At 40.9% G+C, this 27,610-nt stretch overlaps 1 protein-coding gene across 2 annotated transcripts in view; it reads right to left on the bottom strand.

Annotated features, from left to right (window-relative positions):
• The window catches only part of slc29a1a (solute carrier family 29 member 1a), a 45,758-nt gene extending 23,121 nt beyond the window's left edge, over nucleotides 1-22,637 (bottom strand). Inside the window, exon 1 of one of the 2 annotated variants that reach the window (XM_017702661.2) lies at nucleotides 22,515-22,637. The gene's annotated coding sequence lies outside the window, so the exon portion shown is untranslated. Of the gene's footprint in view, nucleotides 1-137; nucleotides 191-22,514 lie in introns of those variants that run through there. The other variant, XM_017702662.1, reaches the window with a different exon arrangement.
• Between the last annotated feature and the right edge of the window lie 4,973 nt (nucleotides 22,638-27,610).

Here is a 27,610-nt window from a genome sequence, read left to right as displayed (position 1 = left end):
AGATATCTGCCTACAAAGTTCATCTATAGAGTCAGAGATAGATTAATCTAAACAAGAACACAATAAAAGGTCAGCAAAATCCAAAAACATGCAGTACACTGGAACATTTAAACAAGAAATGCAACTTAAAGTCTTACGACGTGAATCCTCCTCCGATCCACAGATGGAGAAAGCTACTGAACAAAGCCAGTCTTATATGTTGAATGAGATATGAGGAGGGATGAGGGAAGACCTAGTTCCAGCCTGACCCAGCCTCTGCAGCCCACCCCACCCCAATGCTACAAGGGGGAATGCCTCACTTATGTGAACTTAAGAAAACAGCACCTCTCTTCATCAGGTACATTTGCTGTCCCATTAAGGGAGTTCATTAGAGCAAATCAGATCAGCTGGGCCTGGACAATATAATATACATATCAGGGCTGCATGATAAATAGTATTTAACTGTTATCACGAGATGAATTTCAGCGATAAACATTTCGTTAATGGCTGGGATGACAGAACATGTGATGTAAATAGACTGGTGGGAACATTAGAAGCCCCACAAGTGCTTCCCTGCGCTGGGCTAGAAGAGCAAGTAGCTTAACTATTGAGCTAAATAGCCAATTTGAAAGAAAGAAAAAGAAAAAGAAAGAAAAAGGACCCTATCCTTAACTTACATTCTGCTAAAAACACTTCAAGCGTAATTATTATTCTCATTTATTTTTGCAGGCTTGTTAAAAAACATATGTACCACAAATGTGTGTTATGTAAAAAATATGAACACAAATTAACATCAGTACTTTATAAAAAAAAAAAAAAAAAAAAAAAAAAAAAAAAAAAAAAAAAAAAAAAATCAACCCCAAAGACGACGTCAAATAAACCTTTTTGGTAAAAATTTTCTCCCCAATTCTGTCCATACCAGTTGCATTCTCCAAGTATCTCCCTCTGCCTGCTCCAACACAGGTTTTAACAAGCCCTCATTGATTCTGGATTACATATAGACCTCTAGCTGCTGTAATGTGTAGGAATTGGGAATGGATCAATAGCATTTTTTCATTTAGACTGAGTGCGAATGTGTGTTTTACGGTACTTGCAAATACAGATACCACACTGAGTAACCTACTTAGAATGAAGTAACTGTTAGTGAAAATGAGTGCAATCTACCCTAACAGATCATTAAAATCAAGCTGATTTTAAATGAAGTGCATCAGCTAGCTATGCTACATTAGCTATCTTAGATCGAGTAGTGCTGCAGTGGAGAAGAGCAGGTTTTAAGTGCTTCCAAAAAAAGCTCATCTATACAGCTGTACGTAAAAGTAGGTTTCATAGTTTTGATCCTCATCTGTCTTTTTCAGCAGCAGCACAGCGACAGCAGGAATCATATCCAAGCCTAACTGGCTGGTTGAGCTGTAGCTGCATGTTCTCTACAGCCAGACAGACATGGTGTGATTTTAGAAATTGTGTCCTTTGGTACCTCTCACTGTATGTTTGAACAGCCCATCATGTTCAGAAAAAGCTATGATCTATATACTCACACTAAGAAAACTGACCTGCTATGAGAAATGCAGCCTCTACAGAGGCTACTCTGTCTATGGACGAGTATCAATACAGCTGATTCATTCAGAATAACAGAGTACCAAGCAGAAATACTGAGAAACAGTAACATCACAAAACACTTCTCCTCTGTGTGAGCAGACCCTCACTCACTTCCAGCTTGAGTAATTTGACCATTAGTGGAGGAGAATAAACTAGACTAGATGTCTGCACAGGACTGTTTTTCATTTAATCCCACTCCTGCAGAAAATCTGAATCATTTATCCCACCCCTGCCCGCAACCAAAATGTTTTGTCCCGCTCCCACCTGCGCAGTTACAATACAATATTTGATGCAGTCTTTTCACAAATACATTATTCTCTGCTGAAATAAAACGGCAGTCATGGTCATCAGGCTCACTTTGAGTAACTTCATCAAATGCCATTTATTCCCAATAAACACAAAGCAGGAATTTAACCACAGAGCGGCTGTATTTGGCGTTTTGCTGGGGAGTTGTGGCCTTCAGACAGAAGGCTCTGCCGTCTCCATAAGCTATGAGAATTTATGCGTTGTTCATGTGATCAGTTGCTTCACAACTGTCCAGAATGACTTCATACATTTCAACTGTTCTGTAATCATTTTGTATTGTTCACTTTATTTAGGCTGTTCAGTAACTTGCGATGTTCTCTTCACAGCCTGCTCCCGCTTGCACTGGGCTGGTTTCCCACCCGCTTCTGTGCACAACACTGAAAATGACCCATGCCACAAGCTACTGTTTTGTGTCCCGTGGGTTCAGCAGGAATCCGCAGGGGTCCAGACCTCTACACTAGGCTTAGGTCACATGGTACCAGTTAATATGTGCATTTCTATGTGTACAAGTAAATGAGCACCGTATCGGGCCAATATCTGATACCTATGGCAATCCGTTATTGCTTTTAATCCTTTTTTTCCTTGATCTCAGGAATTCAATTTACACATGTGGAAATGCCATTTCCACTAGTAAAATTAAATCATAATATTAAAAACTGAATTTTTATTAGAAAGAAGTGAATTTTCACTAGTAACAATTGAATTCTTTATATCAAAAATCATTTTTTACTAAATTCCTGATATCAAAAACCAGCCATAAAACTTGCCATAAATACCAGCCACCCAGCCTTATAATGAATTTGGATGGATCTTCCCTTGCATCTGTGCTGCACCTCCACTGAGCGAGAGATCCACTGGCATGTTTTCCACATGCAGTAATTTGTTTGTTTTACATGTGCATACACACACGCTAACATAAAAGGCTCTGAATGCTTTTTTGGCAGCGGTGACCATCAGCAGCTGCTTTGAGAGAACCAAAGGTGTCCTTAACAAACGTGAACAAAGAAATGGACAAACTCAGACTTCATCTAAACAAAGCAGCGTGCTGTACAGCTCGATAAAACAAACAGCGCAATCTTGCTGTACACACAGAATGCTGGGGCATATTCCAGGAATCCAAATGACTGCCAGAAAACTTCTCCAAAGAGATTTAGTGCAAGCACTCCATCACTCAGCTGTCTAAATAACTCGGCATATCTCATTTCATATAATTACTCAAATATTGTTTATCATTTCAATTTCAAAATTTTTGTATGCACCTGGCCTTATCTACATTCCTTATTTATGAAAAATGAGTAAGTGACTTTAGTACGCTTACATTTACATTTATGGCATTTGGCAGACTCTCATCCAGCTCTCATCCAGAGCGTCTTACAATTTACGAGGGTACTTACGAAGGTAGTGTTAGGAGTCTTGCCCATTGATAAAGTGAAGGGTCCTTGCCCGAGCAGGTGATTGAACTCCAATATGGAATTCTGTGAAGCTGCTTTATGACAACATCAGTTGTAAAAAGTGCTACACAAATAAATTTGATTTATCAAAATTAGATTTCTTTTTTTTCTGGAATATGGCATCAAAAATTCAAAATGTTCAAAATGGTGTATTAAAACATAAAACTAGGACTGACAAACGGAGCTCAAAACTAGACTTAAGCCATTCAATTAAATCAACACATTTAATATTTTTATGAACCTAAGCACTTCCAAAGGGAAACAAGTGCAGCTGCCAGCTCTGCAGGCTGGTTAATCTGCAAGATTAACTTTAGAAGGTTAAAATCTAAACAATTTGGTCATTTATTTTTGAGTTCAAGGAAACTGAAATTAAAGTGGATTTGAATTGGAGGCAACACTTAATTGGCCACTATGGCGTAATGCTGGGATTACTTATGGTATGCACCTAATCGACAGAAATACTAAACATTTCCTAAGCTTCAGTCAAACAGTAGACAAATATAAATGAAGACAGAATCAGTTCTAAAAAGGTATGTCCTATTGCAAAGCACCCTGTGAATGGTTAGAGAACCCTCTTTCCTTCCCTACTGGCAGCCCAATTGAATAATTACTGACTAAGTCACCACCAAATAAAAGTATTGCACCCAAGATTGATCACTTATTGCAGGAGCAACTAAGCACTCCATTACTCAAAAATAAGAAACAATGGACAGGAAACTTGGCGATGGACATTCCTACCGAAGACTTTGAGTCATGATTGAATAACATCAATATAACAAAGATATGGGCAACAGGTTTGTTCAATTGAAAATAATACAGATGTCACCGGACACAAAACCAATTACATAAATGAACCCTAATGCTAGTAGATTCCTGTTGGAGATGTAAAGGAGGTGGTGCCTCCATTCTGCATGTACTCCAAATGTAAGGACTGGTGGAATAATATTCAAGAGATTATGTTTGAAGTACTAAACAAAAGGTTTCAAAAATCTCTGCAAAACTGTATTTTAGGTTCAACCACTGAACTTCAAAACTCTGACCTTTCTCTTTGAAAATAGATGGATTATTTTGTCTCTTAAAGCAGCTAAACAGATACTTTTAAGACACTGGAGGAAAAGTTGTCCACCTCCTTATGAAGAAAGGACTACAACAGTGACACAGCTGGCTGCTTTTCAGAGAGTAACATACTCTCTACTGAACAGACATGATCACTATATGCTAACAGATGGAAGCCAGTTGGTGAAGGCACATCAGTAACTTAAAGACTTATAATTCAGTATTACAGACATGCTGTAATCTCTGCCTAGAAGTAATTTTTTTTGTAAGTAAATACCATATATTTGTCAGTGGCTATGTTGTATTGTAAATACACTATACTGCCAAAAGTATTCACTCACCCAAATCATTGAATTCAGGCGTTCCAATCAACTCCGTGGCCACAGGCGCAGCCCCTAGGCCTGCAGACTGCTTCCACAAACATTACTGAAAGAATGGGTCGCTCTCAGGAGCTCAGTGAATTCCAGCGTGGTACTGTAATTGGACACCACCTGTGCAACAAGTCCAGTCATGAAATTTCCTCACCACTAAATATTCCACAGTCAACTGTCAGTGGTATTATAACAAAGTGGAAGCGATTGGGAACGACAGCAACTCAGCCACAAAGTGATCGGCCACGTAAAATGACGGGGTCAGCAGACGCTGAGATACACAATGTGCAGAGGTTGGCAACTTTCTGCAGAGTCAATCACTACAAACCTCCAAACTTCATGTAGCCTTCAGATTAGCTCTGGAACAGTGCAAAGAACAATGCAAAGCGCAGTGCAAAGCGTGGAACACAGTGGTGTAAAGCGCCACCACTGGACTCTAGAGCAGTAGAAATGTGTTCTGGAGTGACCAATCACGCTTCTCTGTCTGGAAATTAGATGGACGAGTCTGGATTTGGCGGTTGCCATGAGAACATTAATTGTCTGACTGCATTATTCCAAGTATAAAGTTTGGTGGAGGGGGGGGGTTATGGTGTGGGGGTTGTGTTTCAGGAGTTGGGCTTGGCCCCTTAGTTCCAGTGAAAGGAACTCTTAATGCTTCAGTACCAAGAAGTTTTGGACAATTTCATGCTCCCAACTTCGTGGGAACAGTTTGAGGACGGCCCCTTCCTGTTACAACATGACTGCACACCAGCGCACAAAGCAAGGTCCATAAAGACATGGATGAGCGAGTTTGGCGTGGAAGAACTTGACTGGCCTGGTCATAATCTCAACCCAATAGAACACCTTTGGGATGAATTAGAACGGAGACTGTGAGCCAGGCCTTCTCGTCCAACATCAGTGTCTGACCTCACAAATGTGCTTCTGGAAGAAGGGTCAAAAATTCCCATAAACACACTCCTAACCCTTGTGGAAAGCCTGAAGAGTTGAAGCTGCTATAGCTGCAAAGGGTGGGCCGATGTTATATTAAACCCTATGGATTAAGAATGGGACATCACTCAAGCTAATGTGTGTGTGAAGTCAGACGAGTGAATACTTTTGGAAACAGTGTATCACTTAATTGTCATCATCATCATCATTTTCAACAACAAAATAAAATTAATTTTCATTCAAAAATCACAAATTTTAACTCTTCACTCTGTTGCCTCTCCATTTGTCTCACAGTCTAGCATCAAATACTACATCCGAAGCGTCCCCAGTTCTCTGCCTAAAGCTGCCTCAGGTGCTGCCTGATCTGTAAACGCAGCCCAAGGCAGGATAAAGTATTAGCTCAGGAGTGTGCCTGAGGAGCTGGATAAAGTAGGAGGGACAATAGTGTTTGGTTTTAGGAAAATCTGTGAAGGGGAAAAAAAAAAAAAAAAAAAAAAAAAGGTCAAACTGGCCATTTGAGATCTTCATGCACCTTCTTAGTTTTTGTGAAAACTTAACTTTATTATGTCATGACTGAAGTAGAATGAGCAAATACCCAAAACTATTCTTAACCTGGGGGTTGACAAGACGTCAAATGTTAAGTTGCATCACATGGACCCAGCCTAATTAGCAAGGTTATAAAACCAAACCCCCGGAGGAAACCGGTTTCCTCCCACAGTCCAAAGACATGCAGTCAGGTTGATTGGACATGCTAAATTGCCCCTAGGTGTGAGTGTGTGAGTGACTGTCTGTGTCTGTCTGTCTGCCCTGCGATGGATTGGCGACCTGTCCAGGGTGTATCCTGCCTTCCGCCCGAAGACTGCTGGGATAGGCTCCAGCACCCCCCCGTGACCCTGACGGAGAAGCGGCTTAGATAATGGATGGATGGATAAAACCAAACCATTAAGAGGAATAGTTAACAAAGCCAATGGCAGTAGACAAGCTGGGTACATAATATTAATTTAGCTTGGTCTGCTTTTAAATTTAATTAAAAAAAACCAAAAAAAAAAAAACCTGTAAGTTAAAATGTAATTTTAAAAAGGTAGTGGAAAAAAGGCTAGTGAAAGGACAGCTTCCAGAAATGCATTGTGTATTATATTAATTATGGCTCCTCTGTACCATAATAATTACACGCAAAAACTGGTCATTTATTTATTAAATGTTCGTATCATTCTGTAATATTCTGTAAATCACTGCTGTCAGAAAAACATCACCAAAATACAAATTTACATGTGAAAGGAAAAACATTCTTAACTTTGAATGAAAAGCAATGGAGCAATGGAGCAACCCCCCCAAGTAATTTTGGAACTTTTTTATTGGTCCATTCATCATATTTTTTTAACACATTATAAAGGGCAGCTGGAGTTAAATTTGGTAAGAAGTACAAAATGATAAAAATGGAGATGAAGTTCTGTTCCGACAGCAGCGACATAGCAGTGATATGTCTCCTCATGAATGTGTATTTACAGATATTCACACATTTACAGGGTTCCACAATAACGACTGTTAAAATTCCCCCGGGGGCAAATAAAACGCACAAAATTGCTAATGAGTTAAACACTAATTAATAAAGCGCTCATATTGCATGTAGAGCAGAAAAAAAAAAAAAAAAAAAAAAAGACACTAATACGTCTGGACCACTGGACAGGTGCATGCTACCAGTGAAGTGACGAAGATTCCGAGGTGGCCAAGTCAATCACAACAGGATATCACATGGTTAAAAGACCGATTATCCACAAAAGATATACCAAATGGGCTGTAAGAAGCTTTACAGACTGGCTGGAACAAAACAGCATTAATATTGATCTGGAAAAAAAACCTGACAAAACTGAGCTGAACTTGATATTTCTTCAGGTTTTATGGCTCAGTCTGATTTGGTCAGACTCTGAAGATCAGACACGTTTGGTGAACGGTATTGGGTTCATTTCTGGTTGATTCCAGGTTGTTTAGCTGTTCTTCTGTCACAGCTGCCGACTGAAAAGCTGCTCAGTGGTGATGACAATTTGGAAATTTAGTGTAAGGAGCTGGAGAACGAACTGCCTGCTGTGCAGTGAGCGGGTGGAGCTCGTTACTCTGACGTAGCAACAAGCTGCTTGTTAAGGAACTATAATTTGGAGGAACTGAACATTAAAACATATTAAACACCACGTTCACAGCCCAGTTTATTAATTTCTTACTGTATTTAACTGTTGAATTAAAGAAATAGAACACTGGGGGAGCGTGTTATCGCCAATAACATCATGGCTATGATCTACGGCACCCAAATCATAGCCGTTAACTTTTCATGATAACACACTCCTTGAGTGATCAATCAATCAATCAATCAATCAATCAATCAATCAATCAATCAATCAATCAATTATAACAATAATAAAGTCCTTTTTTTCTAAGATTATATTTGGTGAATGGAGGAACAGCAAAATAAGAATTTCATTGTACAGTGTAACTGTCTGTTTCTGCTGTGCCTATGACATGAAAACTCATGAATCTATAATAATACTTTAAAATGCAAAGATTTTTTCGGAATGGTGAACTATCAGGTAGCTTGCTCAACTGAGCAAGCTGATAAAAAAAAAAAAAAAAAAAAAAAAAAAAAAGATGACCCTAAACTCTGCATTTCTGTAGCTCCTTTCACATTGACTTTGTTATTCTGCTATTTCTTCTAGTTTCATGTCATTAGTCTGTTTGTCTGGTCTGATCAGAATGTCACAAGTCATACATATGTGACTCTTCAAGACTGATTCATTGCTTGCGTTACATGGTGAAATAATGTGGTTCTGGTTTTGATTAGAACAGGAAAACAGTGGTACTTGAAGAAATTCAAGTCAAGGCATTGAAAATAAATATACAGATAACCGCAAATCGCACTGTTCCCACTACATCAGTATGTCTGGCCTAATTCACTTTGGCTTATTATATAAACCAACTTGTAACATTGATAGTCACCATCAGAATAGAAGGAACTGTGTTAACCAAGATAAGTGCCACCCAGGTCAGCAACAGAAGGAATTTGGCAGCACTAGTGTATGTTCTGAATGTTATTCGAGCTGACTGTGACAAATCTGACGCACACACAACTATCAGTTTTCTCAAGACAAACACACAGAACATAACACAGTCTCTCCTATCAACGAATATCTTTAAACAAAAGGATTATTAGCAAATATTCTATGTATAATGATGTTTAATGAGATCATATTGGTATCATCAAATGTGTGGCCAAAACCTACCCTGGAAGGGCAGAATTTATCATTGAATCAAAATTATTATTTAATTATACTTTATTAGTATTTTTACTGTATTTGCAACCTTCTACAAATAAAATGTATATTTTCCAAAATGGTAACCCAGCTAGATTCAATTTCTACATTTTATAAAAGTGTATTACATACCAGCAACAGCAGATCTGTACATTAAAAATAGCCAAAATCCCTGAAATATTTCTCTACAGGATTCCATTACATTATACTCCATATTGGATGCACAAGGCACATTCTATAGAAAGTAATTCTGTTACGTTCAATTTAATAACCCTAATGTAAAGCTCATCACATGCCAGGAGAGTCTGACTGGAGTCATCAAGTTCTCAATTGCCCTGTTTCTATCTTACTGTGCTCAGAAAATGCCTCATCTCAAACACTACAGCTGGGCCCACACTAGATTTTAAGCATTGTGAAAATTTGTCACAATCTGAAGCTATTTTCCAGGTCAAGATCTCGATGGGAAGTGACTGATGGCGTGAATGATCCGTTAGTGTGAGAGGAGGAATGTGTGAATCTTTAGCCCTGCAACCTGCTCTGACGTGATCAGAGAGCCTCCGATATTATCAAACATAATATTTACGACTCACAACATTCATGAGCCCTGCAGTGAGAGAAGGTCAGAGATCTGCTCAATGAGTGATTCAAACAGCCAATCAGAGAGCTGGATGAGTGGAGAAACAGAGGCGCGCCTGAACAGCAGAGCAGAGACAGAGGAGCTCAGAGTACAACACGGGCAGATTGAGATGAGCAGCAGTGAGCAGTGCTTATGTTTTTAATTGCTTTAAAATGATGTCAGACTCAGGAAAACGTCCTTCGCATGTCTTTATCAAAGAAGGCCGAAAGGAGACGTAGACGTCATGTTCTGAGACACAAGCTGGACGTCCGTCACACCGTCTTCTTTTAAAGATCAGAGCATAAACCTGGTCTCCACTGCAGACCAGTTTCTGCTAATGGATTATTAGGCTGCATGTAAATGTCGCTACTGTGTTATCGTTTCTCACCACATATCAACCCCCAGTTTGAGCTTTTGCCCATTCAAGTCGAGTGAGTTCAGCTGTGTGTGTTGTGATCTGAGAGTTTGAGATTTTATTCGTAGTCCAAACTCGAATGTGCATCGTTCTATTTCTTTGCCCTGCCGACTAGTCTGAGCGCCTGACAACAAGACAAGAAAAACGATGTGATAAACTGATGTTAAGTTTGTGTTGTCTGTTTTAGAAATCTGTTAAAGTTTTAAAAGTCACGTAGTGAATGCTCAGCTTAGCTCTGCGTTCACACCGGCAGCAACTTTTCACCTGCTGACAGCCAAATCGCTGGTTGCCCACCGCCTGTGGGCACTTCTGGACTTGAGCTGACATTTGGTTACTATGTTTTCTTTGACGCCAAACACAAACTTGACACGTTCCTGCAAAAAATAATAGTCCTAGAAAGAAATGGCTCATCTATAACTTCAGTACCACTGTAGTGCATCACTGTCTGTGCAGCATGTGAAGAAGCACCACCATCATTCCTCCATCTCTAGCAGGAACAAACATCTATAGATTAAAGGGCTTTTTGCATCATGAAAAGGTTCTTCAGACTGATGGGGAATGTGAGGTAGGTGGTACTATATAGGCTAGTCCCTTTTTGAAAAAGGTTCTATATAGCACCAAAAAGGGTTCTTCTATTGCAACAAGCTTCACATTGTACAATAAAAGCGTTTTAGTGCTATATAGAACCCTTTTCAAAAAGGTCCTATATATAGAACCACCAACAGCACATTCTCCATCATTCTGAAGAGCCCTTTCACAACGAAAAACCCCTTTAATCATTCAAAGGGTTCTTTAAGTGTTTGTGGTTCTATATAGAACCATTTTCTTCACTAAAGGACCTTTGAAGAACCATTAGTTTTAAACATGTAGAAGAACTCATCTGGGTGCTATGTAGAACATTTTTCAAAAAGGTTCTATATGGAACCATCTACAGCACATTCTGCATATAGTACCCTTTCATAATGCCAAGAACCCTTTAATCATGAAAAAGGTTCTTTAAATGTCCATGTTTCAATCTAGAACCATTTTTTAAAGAACACTTGAAGAACACTTTTTTTTTAAAGAGTGTAGGAACCAAAAAAGGTGAATACTGCTTCACTCTGGTGGAGATAAACATGTACCATCCTGCTCAATTCCTCATCTCCATGCTCCTAATTTGCATAAAGTTAAACTTCCCTCAATTTTGTGAATCACTGACTCTGCCCACTTCCCCATCACCAAAAATCGCTAGCTCTCATTGAGTGTGTTCACATGCATTTAATAATCCGATAACTGCAGAAAATCAGATTTGTCAGTAATCCTATCCACACATTTACATGCACTTGCGTAATGAGATAATGGGGAAACTGTGTCTACATGAGTCAGACAATAATCAGATATCTGCTTTACAACCAGCCAATAAACTCACAGAAGAAGACGTGACAATGTAAAACTCAAACTTCATACTGCAGCTTTTTTTTTTTTTTTAAATATTACGCTGCTTTACCTGAAAATATGAACTTACATCATCTAGAAAATGAATCATCCACCGTCTCTTATGCATGACTGAGAAATCTGATTACCTGAAATCTGAGCTAAAATAGTCTTTTATCAGATTTCTTAATTTGATTTCTAGATCAAGTATGGTGTTTACATGACCATTTGAATAATCGGATAATTGTGGACATTATATCATGATCAGATTGTTGAGTGCATGCATAAGCACTCATTGAAAACGAATGAATTCCAGCCTCTTTGTAGCATCGCATCACTGTAGATGTGAACGCAGTTCGTTTCTGCTGAAGAGTTTCTGTGATGTTCTGGTTTCACACCGTAGTGGCTGAAGTGCACTAAATACTATTGTAACTGATTTAAATTGTAATTATTGTCTATATACTGAAGTCTGAGCCTGTTATTCAGGAAAAGATGACTAGCACATCTACTTTTTCTGGCTTGGGGGTTGAACGCTGAGCAAGATGAAAATTTGCCTGAGTTACCAATACGTTTGTCCCCAGACTGAACTCAGTTCATGTGAACTTCCAAATTAAGCAGCACTGAACTGCAACACAAACAGCAGCAGCCAAGAATCTCTCACTGTGAAACTTGGTTTACCTCAGAGATTATCTGGAGCTTGTGGAACCAGGTGACATCTACACTGGCATGCCTAAAAAACTGCCTGCTGTAGGAACGCCAGCTTAAAAGTGTACTCTCACCATCAGAGAGTGCAGACTGTTTAAGCAGGAGATGAATGACAGCGTCTCCTCTACTACTAAATAACTCACATACCACTTGACTCGAGATACAGACATTAGGATGCAAGTTTGTCTGGCCAAAGTAAAATTCAAGTGTAAATAGCACAGAAATACTTTATATGAAAGTGTAGCGTTTCATCTTTGGAGTTCCCATCCATCCATCCATCCATCCATCCTCAACCACTTATCCGGGTCCGGGTCGCCAGGCCTCCCTCTCCTCTGCCACCTCCTCCAGCACTTCCAGAAGGATACCGAGGCATCCCCAAGACAGTTGAGAGACATAATCCCTCCAACGTGTCCTAGGTCCAACGGGGAGGAGACCCCGGGGAAGACATGTCTGGAACGCCTCCCTAGGAAGGTGTCCAGAGGCCATCCTTACCAGATGCCCGAACCACCTCAACTGGCTTTTCTCAATGTGGAAGAGCAGTTGCTCTACTCTGAGCCTCTCCCGAATTGCCAATCTTCTCACCCTACCTCTAAGGGAGAGCCCGGCAACCCTACGGAGAAAGCTTTGGCCGCTTGTATCCACGATCTCGTTCTTTTGGTCACTATCCAAAGCTCGTGACCATAGGTGAGAGTCAGAACGTGGACTGAACAGTAAATTGACAGCTTTGCCTTCTGGCTCAGCTCGCTCTTCACCATAACGGACCGGTTTAGGGTCCGTATTACTGCAGACTCCGCCCCAATCCGCCTGTCAACCTCTCGCTCCATCCTTCCTTCACTCGTGAACAAAATCCCAAGACATTTAAACTCCTCCAATGGGTCCACCAACAGGTTCGGGGAATGCTGCCACGACAGGCACCCATGACCTTGCGGCCACAGCTCCAATCCGCTGCATTGACAATGGACGCACAGAACAGGGCCCACTCGGACAGGGCCCACTCGGTAGGGGTGCTTTTTCAGCACCTGCTGCTCCACCTACTGACTAAAAAACATCAGTCACATCACCTAAAATGTATAATGGACTTGCAAAACATCTAGGCATTTGAGCTTGGGTACATCCATAAATGAACACCCTCCCCTCCATGCCCATTTCATCCTGATGCATCCAGATGCCGAACTTTGATTGCTCAGCCCCCAAAAGATAGTAAATGAGAGGCGCTTGGGAGAAACTGAGGGGCACATCAGTGACTGTTTTTGTTTTAATACACATTGAAATCATTACATTGTTAATTATGAATGTATCAAGATACCTCGAAGGTATAGAGAACAGGCTCTCAGATATAGCAGCATAGATATACCGGCTCCTGATTAGTCTGTACCGAAATATCAACAAGCTCCTGGACAAAAGGTGCTGCTATCGGTATTTATGTAATGTTAATTAATTCCACACAGCAGCCATTTTCAAATGGTTGGTGCTGGATTCGATCAGCAGGGGAGATGCTTTGCTCTGTGAGATGAATGCGTTTGTCTCCGACTACCTTAACCATTTCAAATGCCAAGCATCATTCTGTGCTCTGGCCATGGCTGAAAGGGTAAAGGTTTGGGCTCATTTTACTAAATTTAATGATGATGCAGCTAAATGCAGTATATGTAAAGTGACAGTTCTGTCACAAAACACTTAAAAATACAACATTCTATAAATCTGAAGGAGTGCAGCGCATTTACTTTACCAAAAACGTCTTCAGTGCAGCCTCTCATGTTCTGACAAATTGTGCTAGCTAGTTGAAATGTCCTACCATAGCTCATATTTATAGCTCCCTACACAAAACTCTAGGTAGGATGTGTGATTAATGAAATCAACTTATGAATAGCTACCAGCATTAAAACTACAAAGCTGAAGTCAGCTACCTATCCGTCAGCTTCTTATTCAGATTTTTCCCATTCCACCTTAAATGGTGCCGCAGTACATGCAGCAGCAGCAACAGCAGCAGCAACAAAGGTGGAACAGGAAAATTTTAACAAAAAGCTGGCAGATAGGAAGCCAAATCCAGCCTTCTGTTCAAACTACATGTGGAAGTAGTCTAAAGGTCCTTATAAAAAAAAGTCAGAAAAAAAAAATTCTAGTCATTCTACAGAAACATCCACTTTGTCTAACTACCCATAGAGGTCACTGGTGTTACACACAATACACCAGTGACATTTTTGAAAAATGCATTTACAAAACGGCTGCTAAACAGCATCAAACCACATGCTGTCAATCATGGAACATCCACTAAAATATGTAATTTAATCGTTTTGTATTCTATTGTTCCACAATTACTTCGGTCACACCAGTGACCTCAGCTAAAAGTTTCATATGAAATCATGATCTGAATGAGAAAATCTCTGAGAACTGAAAGACACAGTGGACTCATCAAGTGCTTTTCTTCATAGATCCTCAGAAAACAGGTGAAAGGAAGTTGAGTGACATCAGTGTGACTTATTTCAAAATAGATTTTTTTGTTATGCAGTTACACCAGTGACACAACTCCTGGGGACCTTTCATTTTATAATATTTATTTGGCATTTGTTTTCATTGTGATTTAATTTATATATTCCATAGTCATGTATAGATTATTGTAGTTAAAACTGCAAAAATATTGCTAAATTGATGACTGAAGGTGTAATTGTTACAATAACACTTTATTGTAAAATGTAAAAAAATTGTAACCCTAACATTTTTTTAAGCGTAATATATTTATAAATGCTAGGGACAGAAAAATGGACGTTTTTGTAGAATGACCCTGATATTAAGTGGAGTCTGTAATAAATAAAAATTCGGTAGCTAGCATAGCATAAATCGCTACTTGCTAGGAAACCTCATTTTGAGCCCAGTGTGATCTGTCCTTACACCCAAACATAATTATGTATATGCTTATGGTTGTTAATACTTTCAACTGTAATGAGATGACCACAGCTTTTTGACAACTTTTCACATCCTTTCATGATGTTTTCCTGCACTAAATTATGAAGAGTGGTATCAATAAAGGTATCAATATGTAATGGTATTGATAAGCAGCATCAGTACTGATAAAATCCTGACGATAACCGTCCTACCATTAATGATTATGGTTACCAGTACTTAGAGTTAACGTAAGGTACTATTAACACTAATCTATGTCTATAGAAATATCTACAAGTTATTCTTTAAAAGATTATCATGAGTTCTTTTGATATAAATTAACAGACCACAAATGAAGTCCTACTCATTCACAACTGCATATCATGAAAATAAATTCTTCTGTGCAAAATATTACTATTCCGCAAGCTTTTAATCACACATCTAATGAAGACACATTGGAAGCTCTTTAAAAAAAATAGGGCACATACTGAATATTCTTTATTTTTATAGTGACAGCAAATAGTAAGGTGTCTAACTCTAAACTGTACATCATAAGGCAGCGCTAACCCAACCCAGCTGATTCAGCTACCAAGCAAAAGAATCACACACAGAACACAGGGACGAGGAAGCGCTGCCTTAAAATGTTCAAGCTTTGGGGCTCCATAGTGGCACAACAATCTAAGTGTTGGCACCATCATCAGGAGATCGCAAGTTCGATCCCTGGTGATGCTACAGCCATCTGTAGCCGGGATTCCAAGAGAGCAAAAATGGCCTCGCCCCTCTGGGTGGGTAGAACGGCCCACCCCACCCTTCTCTTAGCCATTAATGTCTAAATAGCTGCCAACACAAGTGAGTAGATCTCACCTTGAACATGTCCAAATTGTGCCATTGTCCCTGGTGTCATGTGACTCATTAGAGTTACATGGTTCCAGGTGGGAATGGGGAGCAGAGCTGTTAAATTTGGTGTTTTGGGTACAATTCGCTCATACTGGCCACTGGATATTCAACGTGGCACCCCATGGCACATAACTCTCTGAGGAAATGAGAAATAGAATTGTTGCTCTCCCCAAATATTGTCTAGGCTATAAGAAGATTGCTAACACCCTGAAACTGAGCTATAGCAGTGGCCAAGGTCATACAGCGGTTTTCCCAGACATGCTCCAATCGGAACAGGCCTCACCAGCACCGACCAAAGAAGTGGAGTTCATGTGTTCAGCGTCACATCCAGAGATTGGCTTCAAAAAATAAGACACATGAGTGCTGCCAGCATTGCTGCAGAGGTTGAAGAAGTGGGAGGTCAGCCTGTCAGTACTTATATTATTAAATTTATTAGATTATAGATTATACGCCGCACAATGCATCAACTCGTTCTGCATGGTCATCCCAGAAGGAAGCCGCTTCTGATGCTGATGCACAAGAAAGTCCGCAAACAGTTTGCTCAAGACAAGCAGTCCAAGAACATGGATTACTGGAACCATGTCCTGTGGTATAATGAGACCAAGATAAACTTATTTGGCTCAAATGGTGTCCAGCATGTGTGGTGGTGCCCTGGAGAGGAGTACCAAGACAAGTGTCTCTTGCCTGCAGTCAAGCATGGTGGTGGTAGCATTATGGTCTGGAGCTGCATGAGTGCTGCCGGCACTGGGGAGCTGCGGTTCATTGAAGGGATCCCCTCCCTTCAGAAACTGCGCCACATGGCAGTTTTTCAAAATGATAACAACCCCAAACACACCTCCAAGATGACAACTCCCTTGCTGGAGGTAAAGGCGATGGACTGGCCAAGTATGTCTCCAGACATAAACCCAATTGAGCAACTGTGGGGCATCCTCAAATAGAAGGAGGAGGAGCACAAGGTGTGACATCCACCAGCTCCATGAGGTCATCATGGAGGAGTGAAAGAGGATCCTAGTAGCAACCTGTGCAGCTCTGGTGAATTCCATGCCCAAGAGGGTTCAGGCAGTGCTAGATAATAATGTTGGTCACACAAAATATTGACACTTTGAACACAACTTGGACATGTTCACTGTGAGCTGTGAGGTATACTCACTTGTGTTGCCAGCTACTGAGACATTAATGGCTGTGTTGACTTATTTTCAGAGGACAGTAAATCTGTACTGCTATACAAGCTACACACTGACTAAGTAATATCCTAGTTTAATTTCTATAGTGTTGTCCCATGAAAAGATATAATAAAATATTTGCAGAAATGTGAAGGGTCTAGATATTAAATTTCCAAAACTCATATCTCACAGTGAGATATGCATTACAACATTTACTTCCAACTACTGATAAAAGAAATCCCCAGATAGGAGCATTTTATTTAAAAATGTTTTATGGAAAAGTACAATCTGGATTCTCCTCAAGAGTCAAACCATTCACAGCTATCTGTCTTCATTTATCATAACCCATAGAGAGTTTTCCAAGCCACTGTCACTCTTTCAGCATATAACTCATTTCCAGGTCTGCTAGCTTGCCAAACCATGAGAAACAATCACGACTCCTTTGTGATTCTGATCCAACCAACAAGTTCGTCTATACACGGGCCAGAGCGCTCAGTGTTGCGCCACATCGACTCTCCATAACCGGCCACAAGGACATGCTGTTCGTAAACACCAGGGCCATCTTCATAAAAAAAGCAGAGGCCGTCAAAAAACACCTTGGCCAGCCTCCCAGATTCTCCTTCAACAGCACTTCCTGGGACCGAGCTCCCCAACTGTCCTCAAGCGGCACGGCATTTCAAAACAGTGCCACAGCTCCAGGAATAGCCTGCCTGGCAGGGTGCTGATCCTGAGGTAGACCTGGGACATAGTGTAACCTGAGGAGGTTGCTGAAAGATGGCAGAGAGACTCAGTAGACCAGGACACTGTCCATGGACATCATCCAGGTCCAGAAGCAGCGAGGAGCTACACTTTAGTTTCTTCTATAGGTCACAAGCACACACTGGTGGCTATGAATGCCATTAATATGCAAAGCTTTAAATCCTCAAAGAGAGCTGCAACCCTATGTGCTATTCAGAGTAACAAAAGACCATCAAAATTTTCCAATGACCACCTCATCGGACTTTTGCCTGGACTGCTTTCCAAATGCAACAAGGCACAAAAAAGCTGGACTGGAGTCCATGTTCTCCTGTTGTGCTTCTTCAGGGTTGAGCAAGTTACCCCAAAATTGCTGCGCACAATGATTAGGTCTGGCGTAATCTGGCCTGGCCCCCATTCCATTATTTGGGATGGAAGAGCTTATGGAAACAGCTGAATCACAATAGGGTTGTGTCATACAGCGTGCCTCGGTCAAAAAGCAGAGCACAAACCAAGCTTTGGAGGTCCTGCGGCTCCCACATGTGTGAAATTTTGCAATTCTCTTATTTGAAACAGGCCTGATCCTGCTCTGTTATTGTACATGATGCAATGGAGAAGCTATCAAACTTGTCCCTCAATTACAAATTTAATTCTGTTATATGCAGCACTGGTCAGCTTTTGGTCTGGTTTTGTGTGATCTCGTAACCAGAATACACGACCAGGGGCAAGTCAATAAACTTTTGGTGCTGGACTGATGAATCAAATATTTTATTATGAAAAAGGCAATTTAACCTTTTATTGACCAGGGTATATTTTGGTTTGTCCATCTGAATTCACATGACCAAATCATAAGGCAAATTATTCAGTAACTGCATGAAACAAATGTAAAGTTTTACTTTATTTATTTAATTATTTTGTAAAAAGCTCCCCTCAAAAGAACAGAACGTGTGTTTTATGATCTACACATATCACTATATGCTTACAATTTACTGCCGAAAGCCAAAAATCTCAGACGCTCTGTGTTATTTTATAAAAGTAATGTTTACAGAGTAGATCACTGAAGAGACGCCATCTGTTTAGTTTATAGTCCAGATTTGTGGAGAAAGGAGTTGACTTTCAGTAGAAAAACAAACTGTGAGTTCAGCTTCTTTAATTATAAGGATTTAAAATGACATCACCACCTTTTGACTGGAAAGAAGAGTTACAGCCTCATACGATGCCCAGCTTCTGAATGTAGCTTATGAAATATGAAAGTTATTAAGAACATGAAAAAGTGCATTTTGGAACCACCAGTGGTCCCAAGGAGTTGAAGAGGTTAAATAACTAGAACGTTTACCACATTTATGAACACAGGCATTCTTGTGAGGAAACACTTATCAGCAAAATACTAGTTAGAGATGAAAAGATTGATCGTTTATGTATTGGTATCGGCCCCAAAAACAACAGATCGTCTATCTCTAGCTCTAGCTTCTGACCAGTTATGTCAGAATGCAGCTGCAGCTCTGCACACTGCGAGACTCAATTCCAGGCGAGAGGATAAGTTTTAACTCTAGTTTCAATTCAAATAATTTTCCTGCTTCTCTGAGCTGCTAGATAGCTAGCAGGCTCGCAGTTTAAGGCCCATGTGTCAAACACAAGGCCCGCCAGACAGATCAGGCCTACCACACCATCCTTTTTGGCCCACAAAATGTATTTAATTTTCTATTAATATTAGCCTGTTTCACAACGTGCTGCACTACAATCCCCGGCATGCACTGCAACGTAACATGGACCGACTCTTCTACCAACAACAGTCTATAGGATGGCAGTTACACTTCAGTTCTACACAATTCCACACCAATCATATCACCAAAACGCAACTCAGCTGCAGTTCAACCAAACATTTAACGTCCGCTCAGCAGCTCAGAAACATATCTACCCAGAGCTGCAAGACAGTTATTCTGACTGATTAAACGGTTCGAGTCATTTTTTAAGAAAAGTAAGTAAAAATACATCTGAACATTTTCTGTTTTCTTTACTCATCTGTGATATCAACCTGAATATATCTGGGATGTGGATTGGAAAAAGAAAGAAAGAAAGAAAGAAAAAAACAATAACAAAAAAAACTCAACCACATTTGAGGACGTCATCTTAGGCGCTGGAAAACACTTTGATCGTTATATCAATTTCAGACATTTCATAGAACAAACAACTAACCGCTTAATTGAAAAAGTTAATTCAACAGTTTAATCAACAATGATTACTGTTAGTCGCAGACCTACTTCGCACCCGAATAATTCCAGATTCCCGCTCACATTAACCCAAAATTTATCATCATTGTCCCCAGATGTCCTCGGGCCACATCTGGCCTCGGGAAACTTGCAAAAGCAGCCTTTCAAACAACAGAGCAAGGCAACTGCACAGACTAAAAAGTGCAACAACCTTTTTTTACATGCTTTTGTAAACTAAAGCACCGTATTTACAACTGCTAAGCAGGGTTTTCAGAGAATATTTACACACAAATGCGTCCGTGTGGGTTGAGTATTGTCTCTGGAATGTCTAGTACGGTCCTTAAATGTTTCCTAACAGGGTCAGCACAGAAGCTTTACAAAAGATACAGTCAGGATCTAACAGTGTAATGAAGCGCTCGCCTTACTAAGAACATGTGACGGAGGCCCTACACTCACTCAGCAACTGCACACAGTCGCTGCATTGACGCCGACTTTCACATGAAGCTCACGTGAAGCTCATATACAACACATCATCCCATGCTTGCTGTGACCCACCTGGCTCCAACCATTCCTGGTGAAGTATTTTAACCGTATGCTACTCGAATAATCAGCAGTGGCCTCTAAGCAGTGTGCTGTAGAGGCTTTGATCCACCAAGAGGACAGCAGGGAAGACGTGCTGGGCCCAGTGTCTCAAAAGCATCTTATAATAAAAGGGGAATTCCAAAGATTTTTCTAAATTTCTGTATAATTATACTGCTAAAATTTTTCACAGTGGTGACAGGAATCAGACGTCCACCTCTAAAAGCTCCCTCACAGAAAGTTCCTACATGAAATGGTTATGAATTCACTGACTGATGACTGAGACGCTGTTTTATGATAGTTTTGAGAAAATGGACATATTCGTGTTGGAGGCACTGCGACCTGTGGTTCCTATCCCAGGTCGGTAGGTCTCTCCACAATTAGCTATTTTAAATCAAACCACCATGATTGACTTTCGTTTACACTCAAATGACTGATTAATGCAGAAATTCTGAAAAACAGGTGGAATACTCCTTTAACATCACCTTAAAGAGGAAGTCCACCAATTTAAACAAATCGTTGCTGCCCAAAGTAAAACATCCATCTCCATTTTCATCAATATTTTGTTTTCTACATCATTTCAACGCACCAGTTGTACTTTATGTTGACAATTTCATGACGCATGGACCAATAGAAATGCTCCAAAATCAATTCAAACTAAATATTTTTACATTGACTTACATTGAAAGGTAAGAGTGTTTTTGCCCTCTCCTGTAAAGTTACCGTTTTGGAGATACTTGCTTTTCATCGGACGGCAACGAAATGTGAACCATGAAATTAAATGCTCCATTCATTTTTGTCACAGAGAAAACAATCTTAGATTTATTAGAACTCCTAATATTCGCATGACACTGTCTGCAAAATCATGCACAACACCCGGGGACCGTTGAACTTACACTGCCTAGCCATTTCATCAGACCCTCCTGCCATATAAGTGAACTTTATTTGTGTTTACAATTATTGACTGCAGCCACCATAAATGAAAAGAGACCACCATAAGACCACTGCTTACCAGACAGTACTTAGGTGGCGGCCCCTTTCATCATCATAGCAGTGATGCTTACATGGCAGAAGCATGGCACAGTGGTGGTGATTGGAACCAGACGTCCACCTCTAAAAGCTCCCTCACAGAAAGTTCCTACATGAATTTATGAATTCACTGCCTGATGTGTGAAGATGTGTGGGATACAGCACCAACACAGAAGACTCTTGTAGGTTCACTGGTGGCTCTGGATAGTAGATAAAATGCCTGTAACCTATCTGTGTTGTAGTCATGGCGACATCTGGTTCCCATCACCACCACCGTAAAGTCATCTGAACCATTTCACACCAAACCGGTCTGAATCTCTTCGATTACACCTCACACACTGGATTATGAAGGAATTTGAAAGTGTGGTAGAGTTTCTCTTTACCACGGCACCATCTTCACCACCACGTGGGGTGCCACTTATCCCCTTTTCATAGCACATCGCTCACAGTCAGCTAAAATAAATATATAACATATACCGCTTTCGAGATTATTCGCCAGTTGTTTAAACTACTTAGATAAGATAGAAGTTCTCCGGAGTACGTTTAGTGCTAACTTACTGTTCAGCAAGTGGCAAGAAGCACGCAGAACAATGGAGTAAATGAAGTTGGCGCTCAATTCAATCTGCCAGGAGCACCACACCATCTCTCACACGCACACATTTCTCCTGGAAAAGACTTTAAACCACGGAAATCACAGAAAACGAGCAGCGTTCAGCTCCGCCGCGCAGGTAAACAAACCAAATTTAGCGTCTAAATTTGGTTTTTAAGTGCAGATTTCATCAGAAAATTCACCCAAATTCGAAGAAATAAGGCTCACAATTGCGAACTTAACGTCGAAAGTGTACAAAGTGAAGACCTTTCTGTGGAAAATGGGGAAAAAAAAGTCCTACCTTTTTGGGGTTTTTAGAGCTTTTAAGGCTCTGAAGAGTAACTTAGCTGATGTCTGTGCAGCTGCTGAGAGGGAACAGCGAGACTGGCGCGCGCCCACGTGGAAAACAACGCGTGCTTTCTCCGCGAGGAGGCTTCTCGCTCTCACGTGGAAGGGGACCCCCCCCCCTTTACTACAGATTCATCCCAGTCAAAGGGAAATTTCACCGATTTTTCAAAATATCGAACTAATTCAGTGGTTTAGATGTAAACTAAAGCCCCGCTGATCACATTCTGTATAAGTCAAAAATAATGCGTGGCCACGACTTACTAAGGCGTGGGAATGAGATGATTGTCGTGGCCATGACTTTGTAAGGCGTGGGAAGGCGATCACAGCTTACTAAGTCATGGCCACGCATTATTTTTATTTATACAGCATGTCACCAGTGGGGCACTGTAGTAAACAGTGTGGTTTGGTGTGTAACGCTCTGTTCTAGAGAAGCTTACCGAGTTAGAGCTGTTCACAGTGGTGGTGATAGGAACCAGACGTCCACCTCTGAAAGCTCCCTCACAGAAAATTCCTACATGAAATGTTTATGAATTTGTTTCCTGATGACTGAGATGCTGTTTTATGGTAGTTTTAGGAAGATTTTGGCCTTAAAATCTATTGATTATCTTCAGAAAAGAAGGGGACTATTTTGCCTCACAAAGCCCTGCATGCATCCATCCACCATGAATGGTGTTTTAGGCCAAATTCTTACACCAACTTTGTTAGTCAGTCATCAGGCAGTGAATTCATAACCATTTCATGTAGAAACTTTCTGTGAGAGAGCTTTTAGAGGTGGACGTCTGGTTCCTATCACCACCACTGTGAACAGTTCTGACCTGGTAAGTTTCTCTGGAATGGAGTGTTTTACACCAAACCACCCTGAATTATTTTATTTACATCTCAGCTTTTTAATTATGCACAATTTTTTAAAAATCTGGAATCCCCTTTAATCAAAAAGTGAGACAGTCAGCTGTCGTCAGCAAAGCATCACCACAGAAAAGTTCTGCTACTTATTGAAGATCTGCCTTCAGGGCCAGTCAGCTGTGATCTAACACTGCATTCCCTATTCATTATCTCACAGACGATCCAACACTGTCAAAAAACTTTAATGCTGTTCTTGTTTGTTTTGCGTAAGGAAGCAGCTGACATTGACTTTTTACATTAAGAGAATGTTCAAAGGCATCTAAATAAATCTCTACATTTATGTGGATTACTGTTAAACTACTGTAACTGGAGATTTTAACAGTGTTTCGGCAGAGAGAGGAACTAGTATACGGATCAAAACATACAATATTTTTCACATAACATAATGGAAAACGACAAAAATCTCCAGTTTTTCCTGAGTAGAGCTATTTTAAAATTTAAATGGTTAAGAACACTATTATTTTGCTAATACTGTAGTGTCCCAGTACTGACTCACGCTGCCGCCCATTCATCATAAAATTTCCAGCAACAATCCAACATATTGGATTCTCAAAGTTCCCAGGGACCTAAGTTCCAAAAGTTCTGTATTCTTGGGTTCTATGTTCCCTGGATTCTATTTTGCTAGTGTTGTCTGTTCCCAGGGCCCTATGATCCCAGAGTTCTATATTTCTAGGACTCTTTGTTTCCAGCATTCCATGTTCCCAGTGCTATAGGTTCTTAGGGTCCTATGGTCTCAGGGCCCTGTGTTTCCCCAGGTTCTATGTTCGCAGGGCTCTTTGTTCCCAGGATTCTATTTTGCCCTGGCCATATGTTCCCAAGGTTCCATGCTCCCATCTCTGTGTGTTCTTAGGGCCCTATGTTTCCCAGGGTTCTATGTTCCCAGGGCTCTTTGTTCCCAGGATTCTATTTTCCTTGGGCCATATGTTCCCAAGGTTCTAGGTTCTTAGGGTTCTGTGTTCCCAGGATCTGATGTTCCAAGAGTTCTGTGTTCCCAGGACTGTAAATGTCCATAGCTCTGTGTTTCCAGAGTCAAATGTTCCTAGGGCCCCATGTTCCCAAGGTTCCATGTTCCCAGCTCCATATGTTCTTAGGGCCCTATATTTCCCAGGGTTCTATGTTCCCGGTGCTCTTTGTTACCAGGATTCTGTTTTCCCTGGGCCATATGTTCCCAAGGTTCTATGTTCCTGGGGTTCTGTGTTCCCAGGTTTCTGTGTTTCCAGGACCAGATGTTCCCAGGGTTCTGTGTTCCCAGGACTGTAAATGTCCAGAGTTCTATGCTCACAGGGCCCTATGTTCCCAGAGTCATATGTTCCTAGGGCCCCATCTTCCCAAGCTTCCATGTTCCAATTCCGTATATTCTTAGGGCCCTATGTTTCCCAGGGTTCTATGTTCCCAGGGCTCCTTGTTCCCAGGATTCTGTGTTCTATGTTCCAAAGGTCCTATGATCCCAAGGTTCTATGTTCCCAGGACCCTATGCTCCCAGAGCCATATATTTCCATGTTCCCAGGACCAAATGTTCCAAAGGTTCTATGTTCTCTGAGCCCTAGGTTCCTAGAGCCATGCATTTCCAGAGTTCTGTGTTCTCAGGACCAAATGTTCCCAGGGTTTTATGGTCCCAGGGCCATAAATATACAGAGTTCCATGTTTCTAGCGCCCTACCTTCCCAGAGTCATATGTTCCCAAGGTTCTATGTTCCCAGGACCTTATGCTCCCAGAGCCATATATTTCCATGTTCCCAGGACCAAATGTTCCAAAGGTTCTATGTTCTCTGAGCCCTAGGTTCCTAGAGCCATGCATTTCCAGAGTTCTATGTTCTCAGGACCAAATGTTCCCAGGGTTTTATGGTCCCAGGGCCATAAATATACAGAGTTCTATGTTCCTAGCGCCCTAGGTCCTTAGGGTTCTATGTTCCCAGTGCCATATGTTCCCAGGTTTCCATGTTCCTAGGGCCGTATGTACCCAGGGTTCTATATTCACAGGCTTCCATGTTCCCAGGACTCTATGTGCCCAGGGTTCCATGTTCCATGGGCCCTATGTTCAGCTCCTTTATATGATACATCATACCTCAATATGATACGTTATGAAGGTTTTCACAAAGTTGAGGTTAATGTTAAGGTTTCATCAGAAGTCATTTAGGGAAAAACAACAAGCAGATTTTTCAGTAGGAACACTTGCCTTCAGTTAGCCAAGCACCAGTGAGCTAACTAGCCAAGTAAACTCTGTAATTCAAAATATTTTTGAGATTATCTGGTTTATGTGATGCACTGCTGTACTTTTACTGCTGTCTGTGCTGCGCAGCCTTCAATTTGCTGACTTACAAGTTTGCAGAATAAAGTAAAGCTGAAGGGAAATGGTGACAAAGCCACAGTGAAAACAGTACTGAAACAAAGCACAGATGGTGGTGTGTTAGTGTGTGTTGTGCTGGTACGAGTGGATCAGACACAGCTGCTGGAGTTTTTAAACACTGTGTCCACTCACCGTCCACTCTATTAGACACTCCTACCATGTCAGTCCACCTTGTAGATGTAAAGTCAGAGACGACAGCTCATCCGCTGCACAGTTTGTGTTAGTCATCCTCTAGTCCTTCATCAGTGGTCACAGGACGCTGCCCACAATACGCTGTTGTCTGGATATTTTTGGTTGGTGGACTTTTCTCAGTCCAGCATGATCCACTCAGACCAGCACAACACACACTAACACACCACCACCACATCAGTGCTGGGAATCCACCACCCAAATAGTACCTGCTCTGTGAGTGTCTTGTGGGTCCTGACCACTGAAGAACAGGGTAAAAGAGGGTAACAAAGTATCAGAGAAACAGATGGACTACAGTCTGTAACTGTAGAACTACAAGGTGCACCTATATAGTAGTAGAGCTGATAAAATGGACAATGAGTATAGAAACAAGGGGGTGGTCATGATGTTATGGCTGATCGGTGTGTATGTTTTAGTGATCATTGTACTTTTTTTTAGGCTATTCATTCATTTGTGGGATTTCTCAATATACCTGCTTCCGTCCACCGCCCGCTCCCATGAGCAACACTGAAAATTAGTCCCGTGCTGCAAGAAATTTTGTCGGGCCCCGCAGTGTGGACCTCTAACTGAAGACCTACCTCACTGAAGACTTTAACTCTAATACTACACATCCTAGTCCATCTAATTATAGCCTTCAGATGAGCTTAACTAAGTGAATGTGGTGTGTTAGTGTGCCTACACAATAGACAATGCAAGGAATGAGAGGAACATGCAGACCCATGCAGATCATGTCCATCTAGAACAGGGGTCCCATTTGGCTTACTAATCATTGGCTGGCTGCTAAGTCATCTCTCGTAGCTACGCTGATGCTTCAGTTTCAAAACAATGTTCGTTTTTTTAGCTGTTCTTCTGTAACGTCTCTGTTCTAGTGTGGTTCTGCACTCTTTCTCACAGTAAATGAGATCTTCTTCGTCTTCTCTTCTGTCTTCAGTGTGAGAAATGAGGAACAGTCACTCTTTACTCCAAATTCTTGGGAAACTTAGCGAGTTTTCATGTTTACAGATCTGCTGCAGCTCACTGTAAAGTGTTTCGGAGGAATCCAGGCAGAGTTACGGTTTCTAGACTATGAAGGAACAACTGGGTGAACCAGTGTGCTACAGTGCCACCTAGAGGCAGATCAGCGCTGACGCTCTAGTTAGTTAAGAACACCGGAAACAGAAGCTGACTGTGGGTGAAGCAGCAGAAAAATGGACAGCATAACATTAGACTAAATTTATTTTCAGGGACTTGAGTGATTTTGAGACATTCAAGTGGTCCGAGAGGTTAATCAGAGGGTCCAGGACCACTGTGTTTCCCACTTTGGTAGTAATCTAACGTGTATGAGCTGTCATCCACCTCCTGAAGTCCTAACCAATTGGAGGGCTGGCTTGACTCCCTAGATAACAGAGAAAACAATCCTGATCGGACGGTTTTCTGTTGAGTATTTCAGGATTTTAAGCCAAAACATCACCAGCAAAATAAGTATTTTTGCAATACTTGCCGAATTAAATACAAACATAATGATTCTATTAAAATAAAAAATAATGAATAAAAAATGACATGTGAAGTTTACCAACACAACACACCAAAATACAAGCCTACAATACAACCCTGTTGTTATCAACCGGCCTA

The sequence above is a fragment of the Pygocentrus nattereri genome, chromosome 5 (assembly GCF_015220715.1).
Source record: "Pygocentrus nattereri isolate fPygNat1 chromosome 5, fPygNat1.pri, whole genome shotgun sequence".
Lineage (NCBI taxonomy): Eukaryota > Metazoa > Chordata > Actinopteri > Characiformes > Serrasalmidae > Pygocentrus > Pygocentrus nattereri.
This window is presented reverse-complemented; position numbering and strand designations above follow the sequence as displayed.